This window comes from Balaenoptera acutorostrata, chromosome 10, assembly GCF_949987535.1.
Source record: "Balaenoptera acutorostrata chromosome 10, mBalAcu1.1, whole genome shotgun sequence".
NCBI classification, from domain to species: Eukaryota; Metazoa; Chordata; class Mammalia; order Artiodactyla; family Balaenopteridae; genus Balaenoptera; species Balaenoptera acutorostrata.
Genome location: NC_080073.1, coordinates 50,542,648 through 50,565,686, shown reverse-complemented (window position 1 = coordinate 50,565,686; position 23,039 = coordinate 50,542,648). Strand labels below are relative to the sequence as shown.

Sequence of the window (23,039 nt, the reverse complement as noted above, 5' to 3'; positions counted from 1 at the left end):
AGCACAACTTCTGCTTGCCGCACGACAGGCCAATAAATAGGGAGATGAGTTCTTGGGGCAAGGAATAGTGACTTTATTCAGAAAGCCAGCAGACCGAGAAGATGGCAGACTGATGTCCTAGAGAACCATCTTACCCCAGTCAGAATTCAGGCTTCTTTTATACTGAAAAGGGGAGGAGGTGTGGTTGGTTGTTACAAACTTCTTGGGGCGGGAATCCTCTGTTCTTGCAGCTGTCCACCTAGGTCAGGCCAGGATGCTCCTGTAAACCTCCAACAAGACAAATTGTTGTTCTCTGTTCTGCAACTTTTTACCTCTATATGAATGGGAGAGCGTTATACTCTTATTAAAGGTCAGAGCCTTGAAAACAGGCTATCATGTGTATTCCAGGCTATAGGCAACATTCTTAACTCAAAGCAAAAGCAATAGAATACAAAGGTTAAAGTAAAAGAAACAGATCTAATATGGAGTCAGATTTGTTCTTCCCTGTTGCACTTCCTTTTTCCCCCCGTTACCACCGCTGCCCACCCCTAAAGGTAGGATGCTTTCAGTGCAGAAACACCTCTGCATCGGCTTCAGCATCATAGATGTCATCCAGAAGTCCAATAAGGTAGACAGCAGTTTTAGTGAGTTTAGTGGTAGTTAATGTACAACAGGCCAAGGGCCTTAAGGAATGGTAACTGATTGTTTAAGGAAATACAGACACCTTCCAAATGCCTAGAAGAGTCACGTACTGCTCACTGCCTGCCTAATATTCCCAGAAGTATATTTCAGGCCCACATTGGGATGCAAAAGTTAAAATTGGATAGCTGAATTCTAATTACCTGCATGGCCTCAAATAAACTTGAACCTTCTCTAGTCCCTAATTTGTTGACTACATACGAGAAAAGGTAGAAAAATTTAGCTGAATTAAATGAATATTATTCTTCTTTGTCACACTTTCCTTTCTAAATAAAGGTTAAACTCTATGAGAAATTGCATTAAGTTTCATCATCAAGCTTGTCTATACACTGATAAGATATCGAAACATTCTGTCTTTTTCTTTTCCATAATCACTGAAGTATGTACTAAGAGTGCTGTTTGAATTCCCCTTGCCCCAATCAATGGTTATAATTTCTAATCCAGTTTATAGAATCGAGTTCCTGTGTGTGTGTGTGTGTGTGTGTGTGTGTGTGTGTGTGTGTGTATTTCCAGAGTGAAGTTCGGTCTAGAAGACTTTGTGTTAAGAACAAGCTCTTCAGGTTTCCTCTTAGTAGATTACCCATTCACCCATTCAGGAGCTGCTTAGGTGTAGTTCTGTCCAAAAAGAAAATCAAGTACACTGACCCTCCTTCCATGCAGTCCCAATCGTGTGAGTTTAAGACACAGCACAACTTGTCACAACAATTTCCCCCAGGGAAAGTAGATTTTTTAGAACATGACTTGAGATGAAGGGAAGAGAATTAGAAATACTTTTGATGAATTTTTCCTTGAATTCCATATGGCTGGAAGGAGGGGAGAAATGCCTGTCAAAATGTTTTTGGAGAGGACTAAGTCGAAGTCTCAAAAAATAGATCAACAGAAGGGTCTTGAATTCTTTAGGCTTCATTTGCTGAAACCTCATACAACAGATTTATTCTTATTCCAGCACGGCTGATCCCCAAGGGAGGCAATTTCCAATATTTGGGAAATATCTATTCATCAAAGACCAGTACAACCTTATCCTAATTCTTTCCATAGCATTTGCTAGAATCACACATACCATCTGTTTGATATTTTAATCAATCTCTTAGCATATATGAACATGGCTACTGCTGTTGAAATTACATTTCTATAAAAAGTGGAAGGCGCCTCCCTTAATAAATCTGTTTATGATGTCTGTTATCGGGAATGGGTGTCAATAAGTGGAACTAAAGGGACATTTATTGACGTGTATTACTAGTTATTTGTTGTCTCTTCATGGGGTTACTAATTGCAGCTGTTAAAAGTTGATTTTCTCCTCTCCAATTTATTGTGGGATGGGGCATTCATTGCGCCAGATCCATAGTTATTCAGTGCCTACATTTCAGAAGCTGAATTGCTGGATACTGTCAGAAAATGAGCTTTGGCAATTCCATGCAGGCGTGTACAAGTATAATTTTGCTTCCCGTTAATAACAGCCTAGCAAGGAAGCTCAGAATCAAATGCCTTGCTCTCAGCTGGGGGCAGAACGCCAGAATGATCTATCTTGGCTGGTGACCTATAATGTTGGAAAAGTAGGCTCCACATTCACTCAGGAGGGGTGGGCGGTATTCCGGAAATGTATTCCCATTCCTCCACTATTCCTTTTTTTTTTTTTTTTTTTCCCTTTTGGTAGTGTGTGCCTTGAAACAATGGGAAAAAATGAATTACAGATAATAAAAATAGCACGTCTCCAGAACAAACGGGAAATGCAGCGCTTTTATTTCTTGGGTTGTCAACTCGGCGCCCTGCCCCACGCCCTAGCCTGCCGGGGTTTCTGGGGCACCTCTGCGATTCTCAGTCAGCGCCCGAGTGGGCAACGGGCTGGGCAGGCGCCCACGGCGAGTCCACTTGGCGTCGCACGCCGGGACTTGGGGTCCTGCTCGGAGCCGCGAAATCTCTGAGAGCTCTGAGGCTACGGCTCGATTGGGGTGGAGTGAAGTGTCATTGTTGTGGGATATTCTCTGCAGAGTTGGCCCGGAGAGTGAGCCCCGGAGGAAGGGAGTGGGCAAGGCTTGGCCAAGTGTCCGCCAGGTCGGAGTCGGGAGGCGCCCGGGAGAGGTACGCGGGGGGTCTCGGCCCGGGGCGGGGAGCGGGAAGGCAGGGTGGAGGGGAAGGGGGCAGCGTGCCAGTGTTCTCTCTGATGAATGATGCTCACGCCCTGTGCGTGGCTCGCGCGCTTTGTCTCTAGCCCGGGACCAGGCGGAGGAGAACGGCTGGGGGACGGATGGCACCACGCGCTCCGAGCGCACCGGGCGGGTGCCCGAGCTCCAGCTCGGCCAACTCCGGCCGCGCCCCGTGGCCGAGGCCCGGCCCCCGCAGGCGCCCGGCCGCGGCCATCTCCCGGGCGTGGCGGGTCGGGGACTGGAGTCTGCCAGCCGAGCAGCTGCCACGCCACATGCCACCCGCGCGCTGCCGCCAGCCCAGGCGGGGACCGGACGCTGCCGGGGCTGCGGGGAGGAGCCGGGCGTGTGGGAGGGCAGGGGCGCGCGGAGGCGGGGAGAGGGGCGCGCGGGACCCAGGGACTACCCGAGCCGGCTGGCTCGGGGGAGGGGGGCGGCGGGGAGACTGAGAGTGACAGAGCGACGGACAGGTGGGAGCAGTTAGACAGCTGGAGACTCGGAGACCGGCACGCAGAGAGAGGGAGGGAGAGTCAGGGGAAGGAGAGAGAGAGGAGGGAGAGGGAGAAGCAGCCTCGTGCTCCCTTCCTCCAGACGCCCTCTCCCCTGTCCGAGGGAAGCGGCTGGGGCATCGAGTGACAGAGCGACAGAGATGCGGGCTCAGAAGACGGGGAGAGGGACCCTGCCTCGCTAGTGGGACCGAGATTCGCGGAGGGACAGACCGACGCGAGGGGCAGCTCGGAGAGCTGCGCGCGGGACGGCGAGAAGCCCGCGGTGGACTGCCAGGCTGAGCGACAGACGGCCAGACAGACAGACGTGCCCGGGGACGGACCGGCAGACAGGAGGCGGGGGCACGCTCGCTCTCCGCAGGCAGCAGGGCGGAGAAGGCGGCGGCGGCGCCCCCTGAGCGCATCCGGAGCAGCGACGAGCAGCAGGGGCCGCGGGGTCGCCGGCTGAAGCCACCGCCGTCGCCGCAGCCCTGGCCGCCGCAGCCCTGCCAGGAGCCCCGCCGACGCCGCAGAAGGCTCCTTTTACTAGCAGTTAAATAAACCCACCAATAATAACAATAATACTAATAACCCAAGCCAAACCAAACAAATACAGCCAAATCGATCCGTGAGAAACAGTAATATTAATAAAAGCCAAAAACTAAATCAGATCAATCAAGGCACCGAGACGCTGGGGGGATATCCACTGTTCGGTCAAGGTAATATAATTAAGGTCTTCAGACGTGAACGTTGCACGCCTTTTGTGATTTCTTTTTTCTCTTTCTTTCTGCCTTATATCTGTGCTTTTCTTTCGAATTGTTTCTAGTCTGTATTTCTCCTTCCTGTTTGTAGAAAGCTGTTGTTTTATATGTATTGTGAATTTATGTTCTGTCAGAGGAGGGGTAGATTTCCCCTCCCCAGAATGAGGCCAAAATGGAAAGCTGGGAGAGAATTGAAAAGGGCAGGTCTCTTCATCAGAGAAGTCCCCAGTGATTTATGCAGGTTTCTCAGTAGAAAGTTTGGCGTGTTTTTATTTCATTTGGAAGAGAGCTGTGCAAGGGGCAGAAAGTTGTCATCTGTTTGTTGTCCTCAGGGGACTTGAGGTCCCAAGGGGTTTAGGGGGAAGAGATGTTCAGTTTTATTTTTACATGGTTGAATTCTGTGTTTCATTGCAGACTCCAAATCTAACAGTCTTCTGTCTGAGGTTGTAGATATGCTGGTAGAACTGAGTTGACTGAGACAGGTGTTTAGAAAGTTTCCCAGGAAGAGAAATTGACTCACTGGATTTTTATGCATAGAAATCAGGCTGGAGTAGATGTGGTTGCTGTCAGCTGCTTGGGTTCAGTATTCCGAAGATACAGGATAAGGACAGAGTCCAAGCCTGAAAGGAAAGACAAAGAAGGAATTGAAAGTTAGAGGGATGGGAAGCTAGTAAGTACAATGGAAGGCTGGTAGGAATCACTTTCACGGTAATGTGTTTAGAGTGCAGATATCCATTTTAATTTCTGAATTTTTTTTTAAGTTTTTTGGTATGACACTTTAGCCTCTCCAGACACAAATGACGATCCCCGGAGTTGGAGTGAATCTGGACAAGATTTCACTCAAATGCTGAGTAAATCCAGATGATCCCCACCTCTTTCTCATCCACTTTGGTGATCAAAATGACTATGATTGTTTTTAGAAAACAGAGAAATTGAAATGACAGGAAATCATTTTTCATTTGGTAAAAGTTAGGAAACCTTTGACACTTTAAAATAAATGCACCTACTGCTTTGATTCGTGTCACCACAGGGTTTGCATGTCTTCATAAGATTTTAATGTCATTTTCGCAGAGGGCAGTCATTTGGAAGCCTAGAGCTCTAGCTATGTAGCCGAGTAGTCTGCTGTCTTGGCAGTAATTGCTTCTGCTGCCTCCTAATGTGGATCGCATAGGAGAAATTAAGTATGTACTCTTCCCAGGTTTATATGGATTTTTAAGGTATGTATTTGTGTTCGATCCTATATTTCCTTTCTTATCACATTCTTATACTTCTTTTTATCACTTCAACTAACAGAATGTTTTTCAATTTTCCGGAGAGGGAGTTTAGAATACTCTTTAAGGAATACACTTCCTCCTCACACAAGATACAAAAGGCTAACCTATTTCTACCCTTGCTTATTAATACTATTACTTGGTTTAAAGTAACTTGGTTTAAATGCAATTTTAAGACATTTAGACTGCTATGCAGAGATGTCTTAATTTCCCCTCACTGGACGTGATTGATGTTGTTCAATAAATCATATATCTAAGTTGCTGTGGATGAATGAATGTTCAACAGAGTATTTGTTTTGGTGAGATATTTAAAGAAACTTATGCAGCTCCAGAAATGGTCCTTTAGCTTCTCAGTAACTTAATTTCACTATACCCTGATTTCTCTTTTACAATATTCAGCTCAGACTGAGACAGGTTTGTATGCTCTATTAGATTTGCAAATTGCTGATCTCCCAGTGACTTTCCCTCTTAGATACCAGCTGAGTGTGGTTACCTTGAGAACTGTGGCATTAGCCCATTAGAGCATGCTCCACTGGGGAGTTCTGTGCAGTCTATTTTTAATGCTATTTAATGAAGGAGCAAGCACCTCACTCAGCGATACAAGGAGCAGGATGGAAGACAGAGCTGGGCATGGTTATGGATACTGGAGAGGGATCTTTGGAAAGGTACAGACTGGCTACTGGGTATGGTAATTTTCATTAGTCCTGATATATCACACTAACAGAAATCAGTTGATTTTAGTGGGCGAATTACACATGAATAGTTTGATATGTGTTTTCATCAACCTCTTCAGTAATTCTTAGAAAGAAGACTCAATAATTTGAGTGCCTTAAAACTTCAGGGAGATAGTAACCAGGGAGTTGCTGCATATATACTATTTTTAATTCAAGCTGTCAGGTGCTTGGGTGGTAAGAAGTGCAGAAATAATTTCAGATTCCTAAAATATTGTACTAGGGAAGGGTTTGGAGCTTGTAAACTGTTCCAGGCGTAAAATAACTAACGTCCTTCTAAGATATGCTGATGACTTGAAGCTCTGCCTTGCGATTTTGTTTGTCATTTTCTTTTATAAACTTGGAGTCTAGGTCAAGTATTGTGACAATGAAGTGAAATAGGAAGTTTTGGTTGAACTTGTTAGAATATTTGAGTTGTTTTCTCTCCTTACTCTGAGATAAGCACAATAGATTATGTTACCAAAGGTTAAATATTTTAAAAATGTAGATAGCAGAGGCAGCACTGGTAATTTTTGGAATCTTATAATGAGGGGGAACATATCTTTATATTATAGTGTGTAAAACATGCAAAGCCATCTGTCTGCAACATTGCATATATGCAGAACACCTGTCTTGAGGTAGAAAGTGAGAATGTTCAATCAGAAAGGTCTCTGCTGTTCATTTTCGTATTAACAACTTACTGCAGTCGGGTTACTTCTTTCTACAGAGTAAAGCTAACTAGAAAAATGCCTAAGCAGTTTCAAAAGTAATAAACGTAAGAGAAAGTGAGAAGTTTGTATTAGGTGGGGAAGTGAGTCATATAATTATTGTTAAATGAAGCTGTTAGAACAATGTACAGAGTTGTCCTGGATCTTGTCAATTTTTACAAGAAATAATCCAAAAAAAAAAAAAAAAGGGAAATACATTGCAAAGAGTTACTGTAATTTGCTGTTGTTGCTTCTGTTTTCCACCTTGTACTTTTAGAGGGAGAAAGTGATCTAATCAACTGTAATATTTCCCTTAGTGGTCAGGCTATTTGGACCACCGTGCTGCTACCTTTCTCAAGATTCTCAAGGCAGTGGGCATTCTCATCTGAATTCAATGTGTATTTTGTCTGTGGACAAGATAATGATAAGCTACATGAGTAGAGTGTAGAATGAATCAGCCACTGAAGACACAGTATACCATGTAGCCAGAAGTGGAAAGGATTGAAAATTCTCATTAGTATGGGGAGACAGTTTTAAGTCCATAAGGTTGAAAATAGCAAATGAACCATTTGTATACACGTTAGTTTAATTCAGATCTGCTTTGTGACAAGGTTAGGAAAGAATCTGGGGCTTAAAGGTGAGGTCGACACCGCGAGCCATCTCTTCAAATGGTAAGTACTGGCATTGTCCTAACTGGTACCACACAGTGGTAGCCTGTTGAGAAATTTGTGAATCTCTAACCAGAATAGGAATTGGTTTCCTTAAAAATGCCTATGTCACCTGGAAAGTTCTGAACATATTTTAAGTCAGTGATGATTAACTTATAAAATACATGCTTCCTCTCTTTGGACAAAGGATCTTTATTTTTTAGGAAATTGATGGTTCCAGAGGCTTTACATTTCTGCTGACTTTGCTTTCTTTTATTTTTCATTCTAACATTTAAAGTTAAATATGATAAATGATTTCAAGCAGTGATAGAAGTCAATGCTAAAGGGCTGTTGAAGGTATAAGCAGAACATTAGCAAGATGTGTCTGTGACTGGATTTGTTTTTCTCAGGTGGTCTTTGCTTCTGAGGGTCAGTTTCCTTTAAGGTGTATTTATGCCAAGTGCTAATAAAGTGATTTTTTTCAGTGCCTCAGAGTCTTATAATTTAAATTAATTTTGCTTGTCTTGGATTAAACTCAGCCCTGGATGTTCAAAGTATTTATTACTTCTATTTACATCACAACGGTTTCATTTCTATGAGGATGAGATGGGAGCTGATACAAAGTATTTAAATTGCGTACATTAATATCATATGCTTGATAAAAAAATAAAGTGCTTGGGACAGAGTATCAGGTTTATTCAGCAGTTTTTAATGTTTGGCAGCAGTGTTATCTTGTGGTTTCAGAATTCTCTGTAGTCTGGTGATATTTTCCTAAGTTATAAAATGCCCATCTAACGTTTTGAAGGTACCTTTCTCTAAAATTACTGGGACATATCTGTGCCCCGGGAAATAGCTATGCAGGTAAACCAAAAAGCGAATTGAAATAATTACATTGAGACAGTTGAGGGGATATCAAAAAAATAAAAGAACTGACTTCTATTTACCAAACTGACTGTACTTTCAAACTGAGTCCTCAGCATCATGTTATGTTCTTTTCTTGCTGCCAGCATAGACCTTGGTATCGCCAGGTGGGAAGACTGGCAATCACGGTCTATGGCCACAGTAGATCAATATTTTAAATTTCTCTACATAGTTTTCTGAAGAAAATTTCTTCTGGTAGTTTTTTATAACCCCCACTTCATATACATGTCAATGCCAAAGGTTATCTAAGATTTTTAAAGTTCTGTAACCAAGTGATATCTATTAGGATAAAATTGCATCTGTGACTTATTTAAATGCCAAGGAATTAATCCAAAATTATCTCACTCAAGGCACACGTTCATAATTATCCCTCAGTCATAAATTCATACAACATTTTTAAAGAAATATAATTTACAATTGCTTCTTTTATCTAGCAAGAGAAAATATTTCATTTTCTCCAGGTAAAGGAGAGAGAGGGTTCCACTAATCATTACCCTTTAAAAAACAGGCCTCTTACCACTTTGTCACATTTATCACTACCTTAAAATTATACAACAGTTCTTATATTAAAAATGTGTTGTGGATAACACACAAAATATTAGGATTTTATTGACAAAATCACTTCTGTAAATAAAAACTGGTTTTAATATAAGTAAAAATAAAGCATGGTTTCAACTGAAAGGAGGACTTAAGATTTTTAACAGGAAAACAGTTATGTCACGTTTTATTTCAAATATTTCAGCAAATTTTGTAGAGATTTCTTTGGTATCCTGTGGTTACGCAGTATGTGATTCTACGCAGAATCACATAATGTAATATACAGTCTTTTTTCTGCAGGTTTTTTCACTGCGACATATTCACAAAGCTAATCTACCTAGATAAACCCAGAGAAACTTCCTGATACCCACACAAGATAGAAAATCAGTGTTTGTGATAGGGACTTCCAAAAGAACTCTGTGACTTCTCAACCTAAGATGTAGTGCTGGAATTTTTAATAATGGATATGCATTCTTTTACATTTGCATTATCATTGCTTGCTTCTTTATTATACACTAAGCGCTTGAGATAAGAATGAGGACCATCTCTAGGGAAATGGAAACCAGAGGAATGATCCTCCTATATTTTGCAGATTTTCTTCTAGTTGCCAAGATCCAGTACTCACTGTTAGGACAATCTAATCCATAGAATCATACCTTAAAGGAAAAAAAATGCATGTTGACATATTTTGATCTGGTTGAAATTGAAAATCAACACCAATAATTGAGGTAAACTATTTCCACATCTTCAGAGAATTAAAATGGAACGTCAATTTCTAAAAGTTTCACGATCCTTCAAGTCCAAATATAATATGCCTTGACATGTAAATCAGAAGGCCTAGCTGTCATCTGATTGTTCCGTCATTTGAGTGGCTTTCAGGTGATTTCATCACTGTTGCATAGATCTAGAAGAATCCAGCCATGGGTCAGAAGAGAATGAAGGAGGGGCATGGCAGCTCACTGAAATTCAGGGACTACGCATAATTGTTTAACTTCTTTTTGCTCATAAACTCAGTAGGAAGATAAAAAGCTATCAAATTGTTTTTGCAGTTTTTTTATACATTTCTAAAGCCACCAGCTAAAATCCACACATGAAGTTCAAATATTTATTGATAAGATAATATCTATACTCTGGATTGACAGACTTTTCTTAGCATTTTGCTTGTTAATATGTATACCACTTCGATGGAAATCCCAGCGTTGCTGTCATCTGACTTAATTTAATCATCAAAGAGCTGTTGGAAAATAAGTAGATTCTGTCACATAAGAGTATCTCAGCATTGTTTACAAGCTTCAAACACCCGTTTCTTTAAAGCACGACTTTTTTAAAAAAAATGATAGTGTCAAAAAACCTTTTGGTTGGAAATATGGCAATTTATTTTCTGTTTTTAGAGAAAGAAGATTGAGGTTTATAGTCAGATGATCACTCTTTAAGCCAAGGAAGCACACAGTTGTGTTGAAATTGCTATTGAACTCTGCCAAATTCATTAATTGTCAGGACTTTGCAGTCATGTCTGTGATCCTGTTTCTTTTATCTGGCTTATGGGAATGATCAAGCTAACACTTTTAAATTACATAGTTTTATATTTGTTTATTTTAAATTTACTGAGATACGCTGGCATTGTAAGAACTTTAGGAAATTATCAAACAAATGGCGTAGCACTAAAGATGGATTCCAAAATCCCAACTAGCTGGTATTAGTGATTCGTCATTTTTTTTTCACTCTGGTGCTTATTTAACTTTGGTCACAGCACATACTTCCTTTGTGAAGATTAAAGTAGTTCTCTAATCCTGAAATTTCCACATAATCACTACCAGAGTTTTGGAAAGATGAAATGATATAGCACGCCATCATAATGCATGTCCATGCTGTTGCTATCTGCTTAAGCACCATAAAGCACCCTTAACAACTAGACTCCTTTATCTTTAATTATTATTATAATTATTGTCTTCATCCGGAACTACACATGACTTTGTTTTTAGTGGGTTTTTCTTTCAGCATCAAGAGATGGGAGAGTATATATAGTTAAATGTGAGAGTTTACATATGAAAAAAAAGTATACGTATTTTAAGACAAGAATGTAAACATCCCTCCAAAAGGGATATCATTTTACTACACAGATGATTGCAATGTCTGCGTTATTTGTCAAGTGTGATGTGGGAAGCCCTAGTAGAGAGATATTTTGAACTCAGTGGTGCTTCCGATCCAATGTCAGGTTAAAAGTGAGCGAGGGATCCGAGGTATGCGGGCCTCCGTGGGATTCTGCAGATCAGAGAAACGTACAAAATCTGGATTAAAATAAAAGGTCTGGAAAACAAAGTCAAAATGTGGTGGTGCACCCAGATCTCACTTCTCCAAAACTTACATCCGTAAATATGCAATTTACCACCTGAACAACCCATCCTGGAGTTTGGCCTCTGGGTCTGAGTAAATAACTAGAAGTGTGTCTATGGCCAAGACTCTCGACCCCTCTCTGCTTCATAGTTTCTGCAGGTAGAAGAGTATAGTAACACCAGTCCAGTAGCAACAAATGACTAGTTATGTGACTTCAGTGATTTCGTTAATTCCTCATTGCTTCTATTTTCTCATGTAGAAGGTAGGACAGATAAGGCCTACTTTGCAGGACTGAAACAGAAACAAAGTACCTGCCACATAGGTATTTTTCACCAAAAGGAAATCATCATCTTTTCATATAAAAAAGTTTAGAGGGAGATTTAACCTGATTACATGAATGAGAAAAACGTCCTTTTAAGAATTTTTTAAAGTAATATAGAGTACAGCTCTCTTCTGTTCCCACCCCATAAACATTTTTACTGGTTAGAGTTGGAGACTAGCTTTACTCTCTCTGGGCCTATGAAATGTTGAAGGCCAAGCAAGGGTAGTAACTAATCTAGGAGGTGTGCCTTGTACGTGGATAAAGATGCTTAGTAAGGTCATTATCTTCTGTAGTCTGTAGGGGAAGGGATGGCTCCATTCAGAGTTGTCTGGAAAGTGAACAGATAGGAATTATTTCTCTAAAACATTTTAATTGTGTAATTTCTACCATCCAAAAGGGGTGGCTGAAGAACCTAATCATTGAATAGGAAGGGGTTGAAATGAATCCATGAAAGAATAGCCTTACATCCTGTACTAATGGGTGAGAGCAGGAGCAGCAGCTCTGGGTGGCATGAGAGGTGGAAACATTTTTCAAGGACCTCCCGGATGTGAAGGGAAGCAGAGCTGTGGGCTTGCTTCTGGGCTCTCTGGCGCCCCCCACAGACAGCTTTGGTTTCCTGTCTCCAAGCGCTGACTGAGCTGTTTGGGCAGCTGATACGGCCTCTGATTCTAAAGTATCTTCACTTAATGTTGCGGAAATGAATCATTTCGGCACGTGTGTGAAAATAGTCAAAGGAGGGAGGGGAAGACTTCTCTCATAATTGGGGTTTAATCAGTTAGTCCCCCGTCAGAAAATGTAGAACCATGAGTTGTGTTCAGTGCAGAGGGTGAGCCATGCAAAGCAGTAAATTCATCAAATAACCGCATTTTTTATTATAATTAAATATCAGCCATTCTTCTGAGGGATAGTACCATCAGAAAGTCATCCAGTGAAATTTCTCAGAAGGTACCTGAGAATAAATTTATAATCCTTTGGTATTCTAATATGAGCTGGAAAACAAAAAAAAAACAAGGAAAGGGTAGACAGATTACATATACTAACTATATACACTATATAGATATATACATATGTATATCTATATTGTGTGTGTGTGTGTGTGTATCTAGAGTCAGCATACAATATATGCTTAAATACTAGCCATTTAACTAACATTAAGCAAAAAACTAATTTATCTCAAAAGGACACAGGCAAACCCCAGAGATATTGCGGGTTCAGTTCCAGACCACCTCAATAAAGTTACTATCGCAATAAAGCACGTCACATGAATTTTTTGTTTTCCCAGTGCATATAAAAGTTATGTTTACACTATACCACAGTCTATTAAGTGTGCAATAGCATTATGTCTTTAAGAAACCAATGTACATACCTTAATTTAAAAATATTTTATTGCTAAAAAATGCTGACCATCCTCTGAGCCTTCAGCGAGTTGTCACCTTTTTGCGATAGTAACATCATAGATCACTGATCACAGATCACCATAACAAATATAATGACAAAGAAAAGGCTTGAAATACTAGGAGAATGACCAAAATAAGACACAGAGACATGAAGTGAACAAATGCTCTTGGGAAAAATGGCACCAATAGACTTGCTTGATGCAGTGGTGTCACAAACCTTCAATTTGTTAAAAAAAAAAAAAAAAAAAAGCAATATCTGCAGAGCACAATACAGTGAAGAGCCATAAAACAAGGCCTGTGTGTATTTCCCAGTGCATTTTTTTTCACTGTCTTTAGCTGTTCTTGCTTGCACATGCCAGATATTTAATCAGCTTGTTGAATTAAAAATTGACCTTTATATTGTTGATGGCACCTAATATTCAAGATTTAAAATCAGCTCTAACTAAAGTTTTAATTGTGATTTTTTTCCCCAAAAGTTTCAGCCAAAGTGGATCTGACATTCATCTTTCTGACAAAGAGAACAAAGAGATGCCCTTATATGTAGAATTATAACTTCACTAGAGATGATTTTGGCTGTTACAAAGAAGCTTTTCCTTCAGATCTCAGGCAGTGACTCGGGCTTCTATGGGGATAGCAAGGTCCCTAAAACTTCAGTCGTTTAAACTGAGTACCTAGATCACTTTTACATCTACGTGGAAGGATATTACAGTTAACAGTCAGTTATGGTCTCGGGAGAGAAGATGAGGCAAGTTCACAAACAATTTCCAAATCACTGGCACACAGAGCTAGAGACAACTCCTGTTTACTGGAGATTTGCCTTCGGAGAGATTAACATTGGTGAAGGTGATCCAGGATGTGGGGAAGAGATTCACTCCTCTGAAGAACTGGGCAAGTAGGCGGTGATGGATTAAAAGGCAGGGGTGAGGGAGCGAGGAGAAGAGAATGCTGACAAGTTGGGGTTTCCTAACTCCTCTTCCTACCTTAAGGAGAGTCGCCCTACTCTCCCTGCTATGTGGGAACAATGATAGGATTAACCAGAGTTAAATGGCAAACCGATTAATCCACTTGGGACCACCGGAACTGAATTAATGTCTTACTCCTATCTTTCAAAACAATCTAATCCTAAAGGATGGGATCCAGTTGATTAAGAGTAGAGTGAGTTTGCTTTCTTAATTTAACTTCTGCGTTTTAAGATATGCTGAGTGTGGTTCTGATTGTATGAACATCTACTCACCCTTCTGACTTCCCAAAGCAAAACAAAACCTGGTGCTTTAATTTAGAGAGATGAGGAGAATATTCTCTTTCTTCTTTGCGGCTATGGCAGGCTTTAGGAAGATGTGGATAGCAAGAGATTCTGACACAGCTGGTATTTTCATCAGGAAGCCAGAAAAATATCTTCTAGACCACACTGTATCAAAGTAGGGGAACTTCCATGGGAGCTGAATTGAGATTGAGTTCTTGTGTGGGAGTCAGCAAGACTTGTCTGTTGCATCAGATGTCACACTCATTCATTTATTTGTTCATTCTTGTTTTTCAGATATTTATGGAGGGTTTCCTGTGTGTCAGGTCTCATGCTAAATATTTGGGAAATTTGCTATATAGGATTTTGTAGGCACTTGGGAGAGAGAAATGCGCTAGAACATTTTGAACAATGAATTGAATGATTGAGAGTGTAAGGAAACTCCAAAATGATAGATGGGCGGTATCTTGGATGATAAAGCAGTATGAATTAATTTGGACAAATGAGAAAAATCTTTTTTTACCAGTAAATCTCGTTAAGGAAGTTGACAAGGAATGTACCTCGAGAGCGGAGACCATTACTGTTTGCAGAAAACAAACAGGGAAGAAATAGCCCCGCTACTGGGGAAAAGTTCTGTTGATGGTAATAGAGCACAAACTAAAACCATCAGTTGGGAAGTTCTCTAACAAGAGAAAAAAGATCAGCTGATTATGACAAATGTGTATGGAATTGGAATAAGCCATTTTGTTTTCTTTGTTGATTTATAAAATCATGTATTTACAATATTACTTACTAGAGCTGCAAGCAACTGGTACAGATTTAATTGTAATTATGAACTGCAAAGTTCAAGTTCATATCAGGTGAAACCAATGTATCTGTTTAGAATTAAAAAGTAAGTTTTTCTGAAAGCAAATTATTCTTTGAATTTGCTGTTAGATTCCACATTGTGCGTTTGAAAAAGGAAACTGAAATAGTTTCAGAATTTTATAAACGTCCTTAATAGATTAAAAATAATGCCTGTGATTAGAGGTAGGTGGAATTACATATGGTTCTGTAGGGAAACTTTAGGAGTAAAAGATTTGATCTGTAAGTCACCCGAAGGATATTTTTTTTTAAGGATGCAGTTCTTTCCATTGGCAGAGATAAAGTTAAAGATTTAGGTATTTGGAAGCAGAGAGATATCTTGACATATTGTCCCAAGACCTGGCATCATGTTAAAATTTCTTGCCCTGAAACACTGAGAAAGAACTTACTTTTAGAAGTTACCCATAAAGCAATAAGATTACACCAGACGATTTCTAAAATCTCTTCCAGTTTTCAATGTCTATTAATGATTTTGGGGGGTATAATATTTGTGAATCAATTTTATATTGCATTGTCCATAAATTTTGGTCATGCTTTTTTTTTTTTCTTAACCTTTAAACTAAGCACTAATGCTACAGTATGAGTGAAATGATTAGAAGGTTATCGTTCTTCTATCATGTAACTAACTTATCAGGAATAAAATAGTTAGTTAAGAAAAAAGGATAATGGATTCCCAGACCTGGGTTCAGATCCCCCTCTGCAACTTGCTAGTAAGTTTGTCAAGCTTTCTAAACCTCAGCTTCCTCATCTCTTAAATGGGCTTGTTGTAAGAATTAAAGATGCAATACTTATCCCAATGCTCAGTATTCATTTATTTATTTCCTGATGCTCACATTTTCAGATATGCACCTCCAAGCCAATGGTTCAGTGAGGAAAGGCCATCTGTGAACCCCTAAAATCCAGATGTTTTCCAAAAAATGCTCCTTTGCACAGACAGCAGGGTTTGACATTTTAGAAGCTTAGATGGACAATAGGGACCCTGGAAAAGAGATGTGGGCATGGATGATTTAGAATTTCATTATCTATTAAGGATAATTCACATGGGATAAGATTGTGGCTCGATGCTGCTTTGCAAAGAAAGTTAACGAGGCTTTTTTCTAGATTTGTCTAGAAATGGTGTAGAGAGTTCAGTCTTAGCATCATTCTGGGGACAATTTGGGACTTTAAGAACTAGGAATGATTGCAAATAAAATTGTGGTAGACTTATGATTTGTACACTTTGCAGGTAAAACCAATAGCTATACCCAACAGAAGGCCATTTGTATAATCAGAGATTTACCCAATGAATCTAGCAAGAGAAGAGAGCTCTAAAAGCAGTTTTTCTAAAATCACTAGAAAACATTACCTCATTGTTCTGACCTGGCTGTAAAAATAGATTGGTTTGGATGTTTTAAGAAAGGATGAGGGGATGTCACTTGTTTCATTGTTTATAGATTAGATCCTCGGGCTTAAGCAGGAATCAGAGGGTTTGCACTGTTAGTGAAGGAATGTACAGCAGTGAGACAGACCCAGACCTGCGACCTTGAAAGGACTGATAGATGTCACTCCAGGTCTTAGTGACCTGACCTAATGTATTGAATTGAAAGAAAGTCAACTTTGGGGGTATTCCTAATGAAGTACACCCAAAAACGTAAGGAAATTTTAAATGAAAGAGACGTGGTTTGTTTGTGTTTTTTTTTCTGAATTTTTTAAGAGACGTTACCGAGTGGCCATTTGTGGAGGAAATCTGTACTTATTTCTGTATTGATCAGGTCATTAGTGCCATTTGTTCCGCCCTGCGGGTGTTACTTTACTTGGCTAGCTCCTTCTGCGCTCTGCATTACCCTGTTTCTTCAGGCAAAAGTTCTTATTAATAAGAGAGCCGAGATTTCTGCAGCCCTGCATGTATCATTTGCAGGAGCCACAGGGACAGTGCTAAGGAAAAATCAGTATCCTTCTACTGATTCTGAATTTACCTTTGGATCATTTTGGGGCAGAAGTTGTGTGTGGCCTTACTATTTTGGAGAAATAATTTGTTTCATTGTTTCGCAGTAAAAGTTCTCAGATATTTATGAACGCCCTCTCTTACGAAAGAGAGGGACTTGCACGCCCGTGTGATGTCCACGCCGACCTGCTCTTGGTTGTGGTCACAGCCGTGGCAAAATTTCTGTTGCAGCGTACTTGCGGATTCTTGGTGCAGGGAAAAGAAAGGTGTACATTTCATTCTTCTGTTATTTCCTCTGTAATATGACTTACACTGTAATACGTAATAGCCGTATGAAACACAGAGAATTCGATCTGATCGAGGCGTAAGGAATTGAGGAACAGGATACAGTGGGATAGTGGAAGGATATGTATGAGCCATAGCAAAGAAGGGCATGGAAATTAACTTCTGAAATTGGTACAGCCACCTGGGACAAGAATAGATTCTCAGCTCCTGATTTTACCTATTATTGGGACAGTTTCTCCTGGTATGATGGAAAGGCAATAGGCTTGAAGTCCAGGTGGCCTAAGTTTGAATTCCATCCCCGCCTCTCACTGACCTAGTCAAGTTAATTAACTACTGTGCGCTTCCAGATGTCAGCAACAAAACTCTCTTCATGAATTATCATACGTAAAATACTTGCCACAAATAGAAATGTTGTCTCTAGCCTGCTTCCTCCTACAGGGCCTGACTATTAATCCATTAAAACATTGAAACCTATAAGAGCACATGTATTGAAATGATATATCAATACTTGTTTTAAAAATGCTATGAAGCTTGAGTCACAAGTATCTTATCTGTCCACGGATTACTGAAAAAAAAAAGATAAAATTATTTTGGTGGGTGGTGGGGTTTTTTTTTTTTTTTTTTTTTGGGTATGCCACGCAGCATGTGGGATCTCAGTTCCCCAACCAGGGATCAAGCCTGTGCCCCCTGCATTGGGAGCGTAGAGTCTTACCACTGGACTGCCAGGGAAGTCCCGTGGTGGGATTCTTTTGCATTGGCTTTTATACAATGTTGACAATACATACAGCATAGTTAAGGAAAAGAATAATGAAAAAAAAAAAACTACACCACATCTAACCTGTATCTTTACTCACCACCCAACTTAGTCTGAAACAATGTTATTGATTTAAGGGACCCAGTGGTTCATACTTAAGTACAAATAGATGCCCAAGGATAACTGAATAAGGAACAAAATGTTAATTAAAAACTTTTAATAAATAGATAATGGTTTTGAAGATATTTATTAAATGATGAGTGGAGTTTCAAGAAAAATTGCCTTTCCATTTTTTTTTTCTCATGGAGTCACGAGGTTTGGGCTTTTAAATGCATGCTTGATGGTACACTTGTGATTCTTTATAGTTCAGGTATATTGCCTTGCTCTTCAAATATGTGTTCTGAGCTATCACTCAGTCAGGTTGGGGAAAAGTTTATTTACACTCTGCCTTCTGTCTCATGTTCCCCATTAGTTCTTCCTGAACTGATACCAGGTAGATAAACCTGTTTTAGGCCCACTGGCCAACCCATATATCTGTAGTTTCCTAATATTGAAGATGAAGTTATCAGTTTTTACTAATATGTTTTCCCTGAAATTATCTTCTGGAAAACCTAAGTCAGAATGAGCCAGTGTGAGCTTTCTTCGTAGATGGTTTGTACTCAATTCGTTTTCTACCTAGCAAACCCCAGACACCTGGAACACAGACCCACTCGTTCTTTGCCTGTGCTTTCTGTATGTTTGCGTAGAGGGTGATGGTTGCCTTTGGCAGATGTACAGGATCAAAGGGGCCTTTTTATCCTGCTACCCTCAGGGAGTCAGTTTCTCAGATAAAGGAAGTAGTGAGGTTAACAGTAGTTTCAGCCCTCCCCTGAAATAAAAGATAAGTGTAGTAGGTATAATAAACATATTTATTAATTATTTGTCAAAAGTAGTGGCTTGGTTAAAATATTTGGACAGAGAAATTTAAGGATTATGCTTACTTTTTATTAATTAAATGCTTTAATTTAATTTTAGTAATTGCTGTAAATGATATATACATTTATATATACACATATATTACATTTTATAACATATATAATAAATTATATATTATATGTATATATATATGTGTGTGTATGTATATATATATGTACATATATAAATTTTGGATCTTGTTATATTACAAAAAGAGCAATCCCTCTTGTTGTGAGATCTGTGGTGAGGTGACCTAAGCTAGCTGCTTTTCTACTTCATTTTCCTTCTGAATTCATTTATCTCACTGCTGATGAACAATATCCCACTAAGGACAGGGTTACAGAACAGAGCCAGTGAAGAGAGGAAACTTGCATTCGCCCCTGTTTTCTACCCATCAGTACTGATAAAATGGCAAGATGGAAATAGAAGGTAGGGTGATGAATTCATTGTTTCAACTGAGGAGTTAGGGATTTCTGTACATTTCAGGTTTTGATTCCATAGCTCTGCCCCCAGGTGACCAAAGTGAACTACACTGTCTGTGTTACAAATGTCAGTGGGTGATCTAGGGCTCATATGTTAGCACAAATGAGCCATCTTATTTTTAAGTGACTCCTGCTACAGAAGGAAGTATGTGTAAGTCAGTCTGTCATCTCGAGGGGAAGTCCTGGACTATGGCATTCTTCTCTGTACTGCACAGAGTCGTTCATCCCTAAAGCAGTGGTTCTCAAACCTACACGAGCATCTGAAATCACCCGGATAGTTTCTTCAGACAGAGAATCACTGGACCCCACTGCCAGAGTTTCAGATTCAGTAGATCTGGCGTGAGGCCTAAGTATTTGCATTTCTAACAAGTTTCCAGGCGATGCTGGCACTGCTGGTCCGTGGACCACAATTTGAGAACCGCTGATCTAAAACATAAAACTTTTTGTCAGAATGTAGAATTTGTATGATTGATGTTTTATAATCTGAAGTATTAAAGAATACTATAAAATTTCAAAACCTGAGAATAAATTTTAATTTACTCTGATTTAAAAATTATTTTTTAAACATAGCATCTTAAAAGAAGAGATGAGGGTTCCAAATTCCACTAAACGGAAAAGAGTTAGGAGCCTCTGTTTTGGATGACTATAGGCAGGTGCAGGTTTTCCCATGAGGGTACATTCTAAGAATCTCCAGTGTGGGATCTAAAATCCATGGACATAGAATAATCCCAAATTCACAAGATTGGATATTCTAAGGATCAAGAAAAACTTTAAAATAAAAATTGGTGAGCACCAGATGTTAAAACTATGAACACAGAAACCTGTAGATAAAGGTCTATAATAGCTTTATTCATAATTGCCCCAAACTGGGCGATTTGCGTTTCAAAAGGTGACTGGATAAAACTTGGTGCATCCATACAATGGAATATTACTCAACAATAAAAAGGAGCAAACTGCTAATTCCTGCAAAAATTTGGCCGGATCTCAGGGGGCATTATGCTGAGTGGAAGAATCCAATCTCAAACCATCACAGACTTCATAACCCCATTTATGTAACATCTCAAAATGATAAAATTACAGTGGCAGAGGAGGACAGACTAGTGAATGCCAGGAGCTATGTCAAAGGGGAGGTGTGATTGGAAAGAGATGGCGTGAGGCAGTGTTTGGGATGTTGAAACTGTTCTGTAGCCTGATTGTGGTGGTGGTTACACAAACATACAGGTGTTAAGATTCATAGACCATACAGCCCCCTGTCCCCAAGAAGTCACATTTACTGTATGATCACTTTAAAGTTAAAAAAATTAAAATCAGAATAGTGCTATCTTTTATTCGTACCAGGTAACTGGATTTGCACAATTACATCAGGTAAAAGTACCAGTGTATTTAAAGAAATAAAAATGCTTTACCTCAAGCAAAATGAAAAAAACAAAAACAAAAACAAAAACGTGATTTTCATGAAAAGGGATCTTCATAAATGGTTAAGGTCATTTGCTGCTAGCAGAGATCCTAGGAAAATTTGGAGGTTGGAAAAACCTGCCTGACACAGTCCTGACCTGTGTCCCCTCTAGGAGCTCTCTCTCATTTCCTCAATTTTCCTTTTTCTTAGAAACCTTCTCTGTAAGCTTTGTTGCTTTCAAAATGAATTTCAAGGGCATTTGAATTTCATTTATATTAGCTGAAAAAACCGACAACCCCAGAACTGTCATCCATGTACCTCCCACATATATGCATGAACCCCCAGAAATCACCATCCACCCACAGCTTGAATAACCCAGTGATGGCTCCTGGGAGCCTTGGAAGGATGCCAAAACCATTTGGAAGTAGCTGTATTTTTTAGAGACACTGATGTCTCTAGAAGTGTCTAGAAGGTCTGGCTCTGCAGAAATGTTGGCGGTTTAATACTAGCCAGGCTCTAATCAGGTAATATCAGTATCTGTTGAATGGATGCATGTGTTTGTCTCAGTGGGACATAGAATGCTAATTACGAGTGACAGTGTTCTTCTGAGTGCTTCACATACGTTAACTGGTTTAATCCTCACAACCGTCTGGGGAGGGAGGGGGGTCTCATTATTTGGGTTCCCAGATAAGGAAACTGACGGCACAGAGACACGTAAGGAAATTGTTCAGTCAGTGGTAGAGTCAGGCTTCATCCCTGGACATCTAGCTTCAGAGTCCGAGCACTTTCACAACTGTACAGCTCTGTGATGTCTTGTTTTTGCCTATGTTTTCTCCTTTTCAGGACAGGCTGATATTTGTGTTAATGGTGCCTTTCAGTTTCCATGTGACCACCAACCCCGAGGTCCCTCATTAACTCTTGTGCACAAATGACCTTGTTGTACCAACTGGGCAGGACATACGGATTCTAGTGTTTAAACCCAATCACACAGGATGCCACTGGTTACCTGAACCTCATGTGTGAGTCGAGTTACAGCTGTGGGCAGAGGGAGAGGGCAGCCGAAATGCCTGCTGATACCCGAAGCAGTACGCTGATCTTGTGGACGCATACACATTGGCAAGCTCCACAGTACGGTGTCTTTGGTCTTTGGATGCCTAGACTTTACAGTACTTGGAAGCTGCTCTCATGTCGGTCAGGCCCGAGTGCTGCTTGGTTAAATCAGAAGTTTGTCCAAAAAGCCTGCTCCTGGCCTAGGGAATCTGCTTTTCCAACCACCTTGGGTGAGCAGAGGAGAACTTGACTTTGGAATGGAGAGAAGACTCCTTCTCCTCACTCTTTCTCTGATTCAGCTTGTGGAGCAGACAGAGGAGAACAAGAATCCAGTCTAGACCTTAGAAATACAGAGGTTTTCCTTAGGTTCACTGCTAACCAGCTCCTTCTCAGGCTGGACTCTGGTGATATTCCCCCAGAAATCTTCCTTATCAGAGGTAGTCGACTCAGTCCCCAAAGACAGCTGTGGATTGAGGTTGTACCACCTTGAGGTCGGCTCCATGCATCAAAGAAATCCCTGTGCCTGGATTTTAGCATGACGGTCATGGTGAGATCTCACGAACCTTAGAAACAGCGCTTCCCCCAGGTGGGGTAACGTTGGCGTGGACCAGAGGTCATGCACCCATTGTACACTGACAGCTCTTGAGTAGCTCGTCTGCTTCTCACTTTTAAGATTTTATAGAATCAGGTGTTCAGTATGCTTTTTTATATTGTAGTGGGACATCCAAGGCAACTCTACTGATGAAACATAATTGCAGGTTTCTGGCTAGGGATAGCAGAATTGATCCTCTCTTGCAATAAAAGGTGTAGTTATTGTGCGGTTTGCCATCTTTCTGGAATAAGCACCCATGATTGTATGTGTGGTGTTGCAGTCACTCCTTGGTGCGTGCATACCGCCAAATGCACAGACTGAACAATGTTATGGGCGGCAGTGGACAGAGCAAGAGTTTTTGAGACCAACATTTGAGGAATATCAGTGACATTTGACCTTGGGCAGGGGACCTATCTCTTTTGAACTTCAGGTTTCCCTCCTCCTTCCCTCCCTCCCTCCTTCCCTTCCCCTTCCTTCCTTCCTTCCTCTCTCCCTTCCCCCTTCCTTCCTTCTATTAATATGTGAATGAGATTAGCAGTAGTAAAGATTAAAAACACTAAGTGTAAAGTATTTCTTGCAGCATTTGG

At 40.4% G+C, this 23,039-nt stretch overlaps 1 protein-coding gene across 29 annotated transcripts in view; it reads left to right on the top strand.

The window, feature by feature from the left end:
- Window positions 1-2,662: 2,662 nt before the first annotated feature.
- Window positions 2,663-23,039, top strand: part of ARPP21 (cAMP regulated phosphoprotein 21) — a 159,778-nt gene continuing 139,401 nt past the window's right edge. For 14 of the 29 annotated variants that reach the window (XM_007191496.3, XM_057555212.1, XM_007191495.3 and 11 more), the window contains exon 1: window positions 3,267-4,023. The gene's annotated coding sequence lies outside the window, so the exon portion shown is untranslated. Of the gene's footprint in view, window positions 2,758-3,266; window positions 4,024-23,039 lie in introns of those variants that run through there. The other 15 variants (XM_057555205.1, XM_007191497.3, XM_057555209.1 and 12 more) reach the window with 3 other exon arrangements.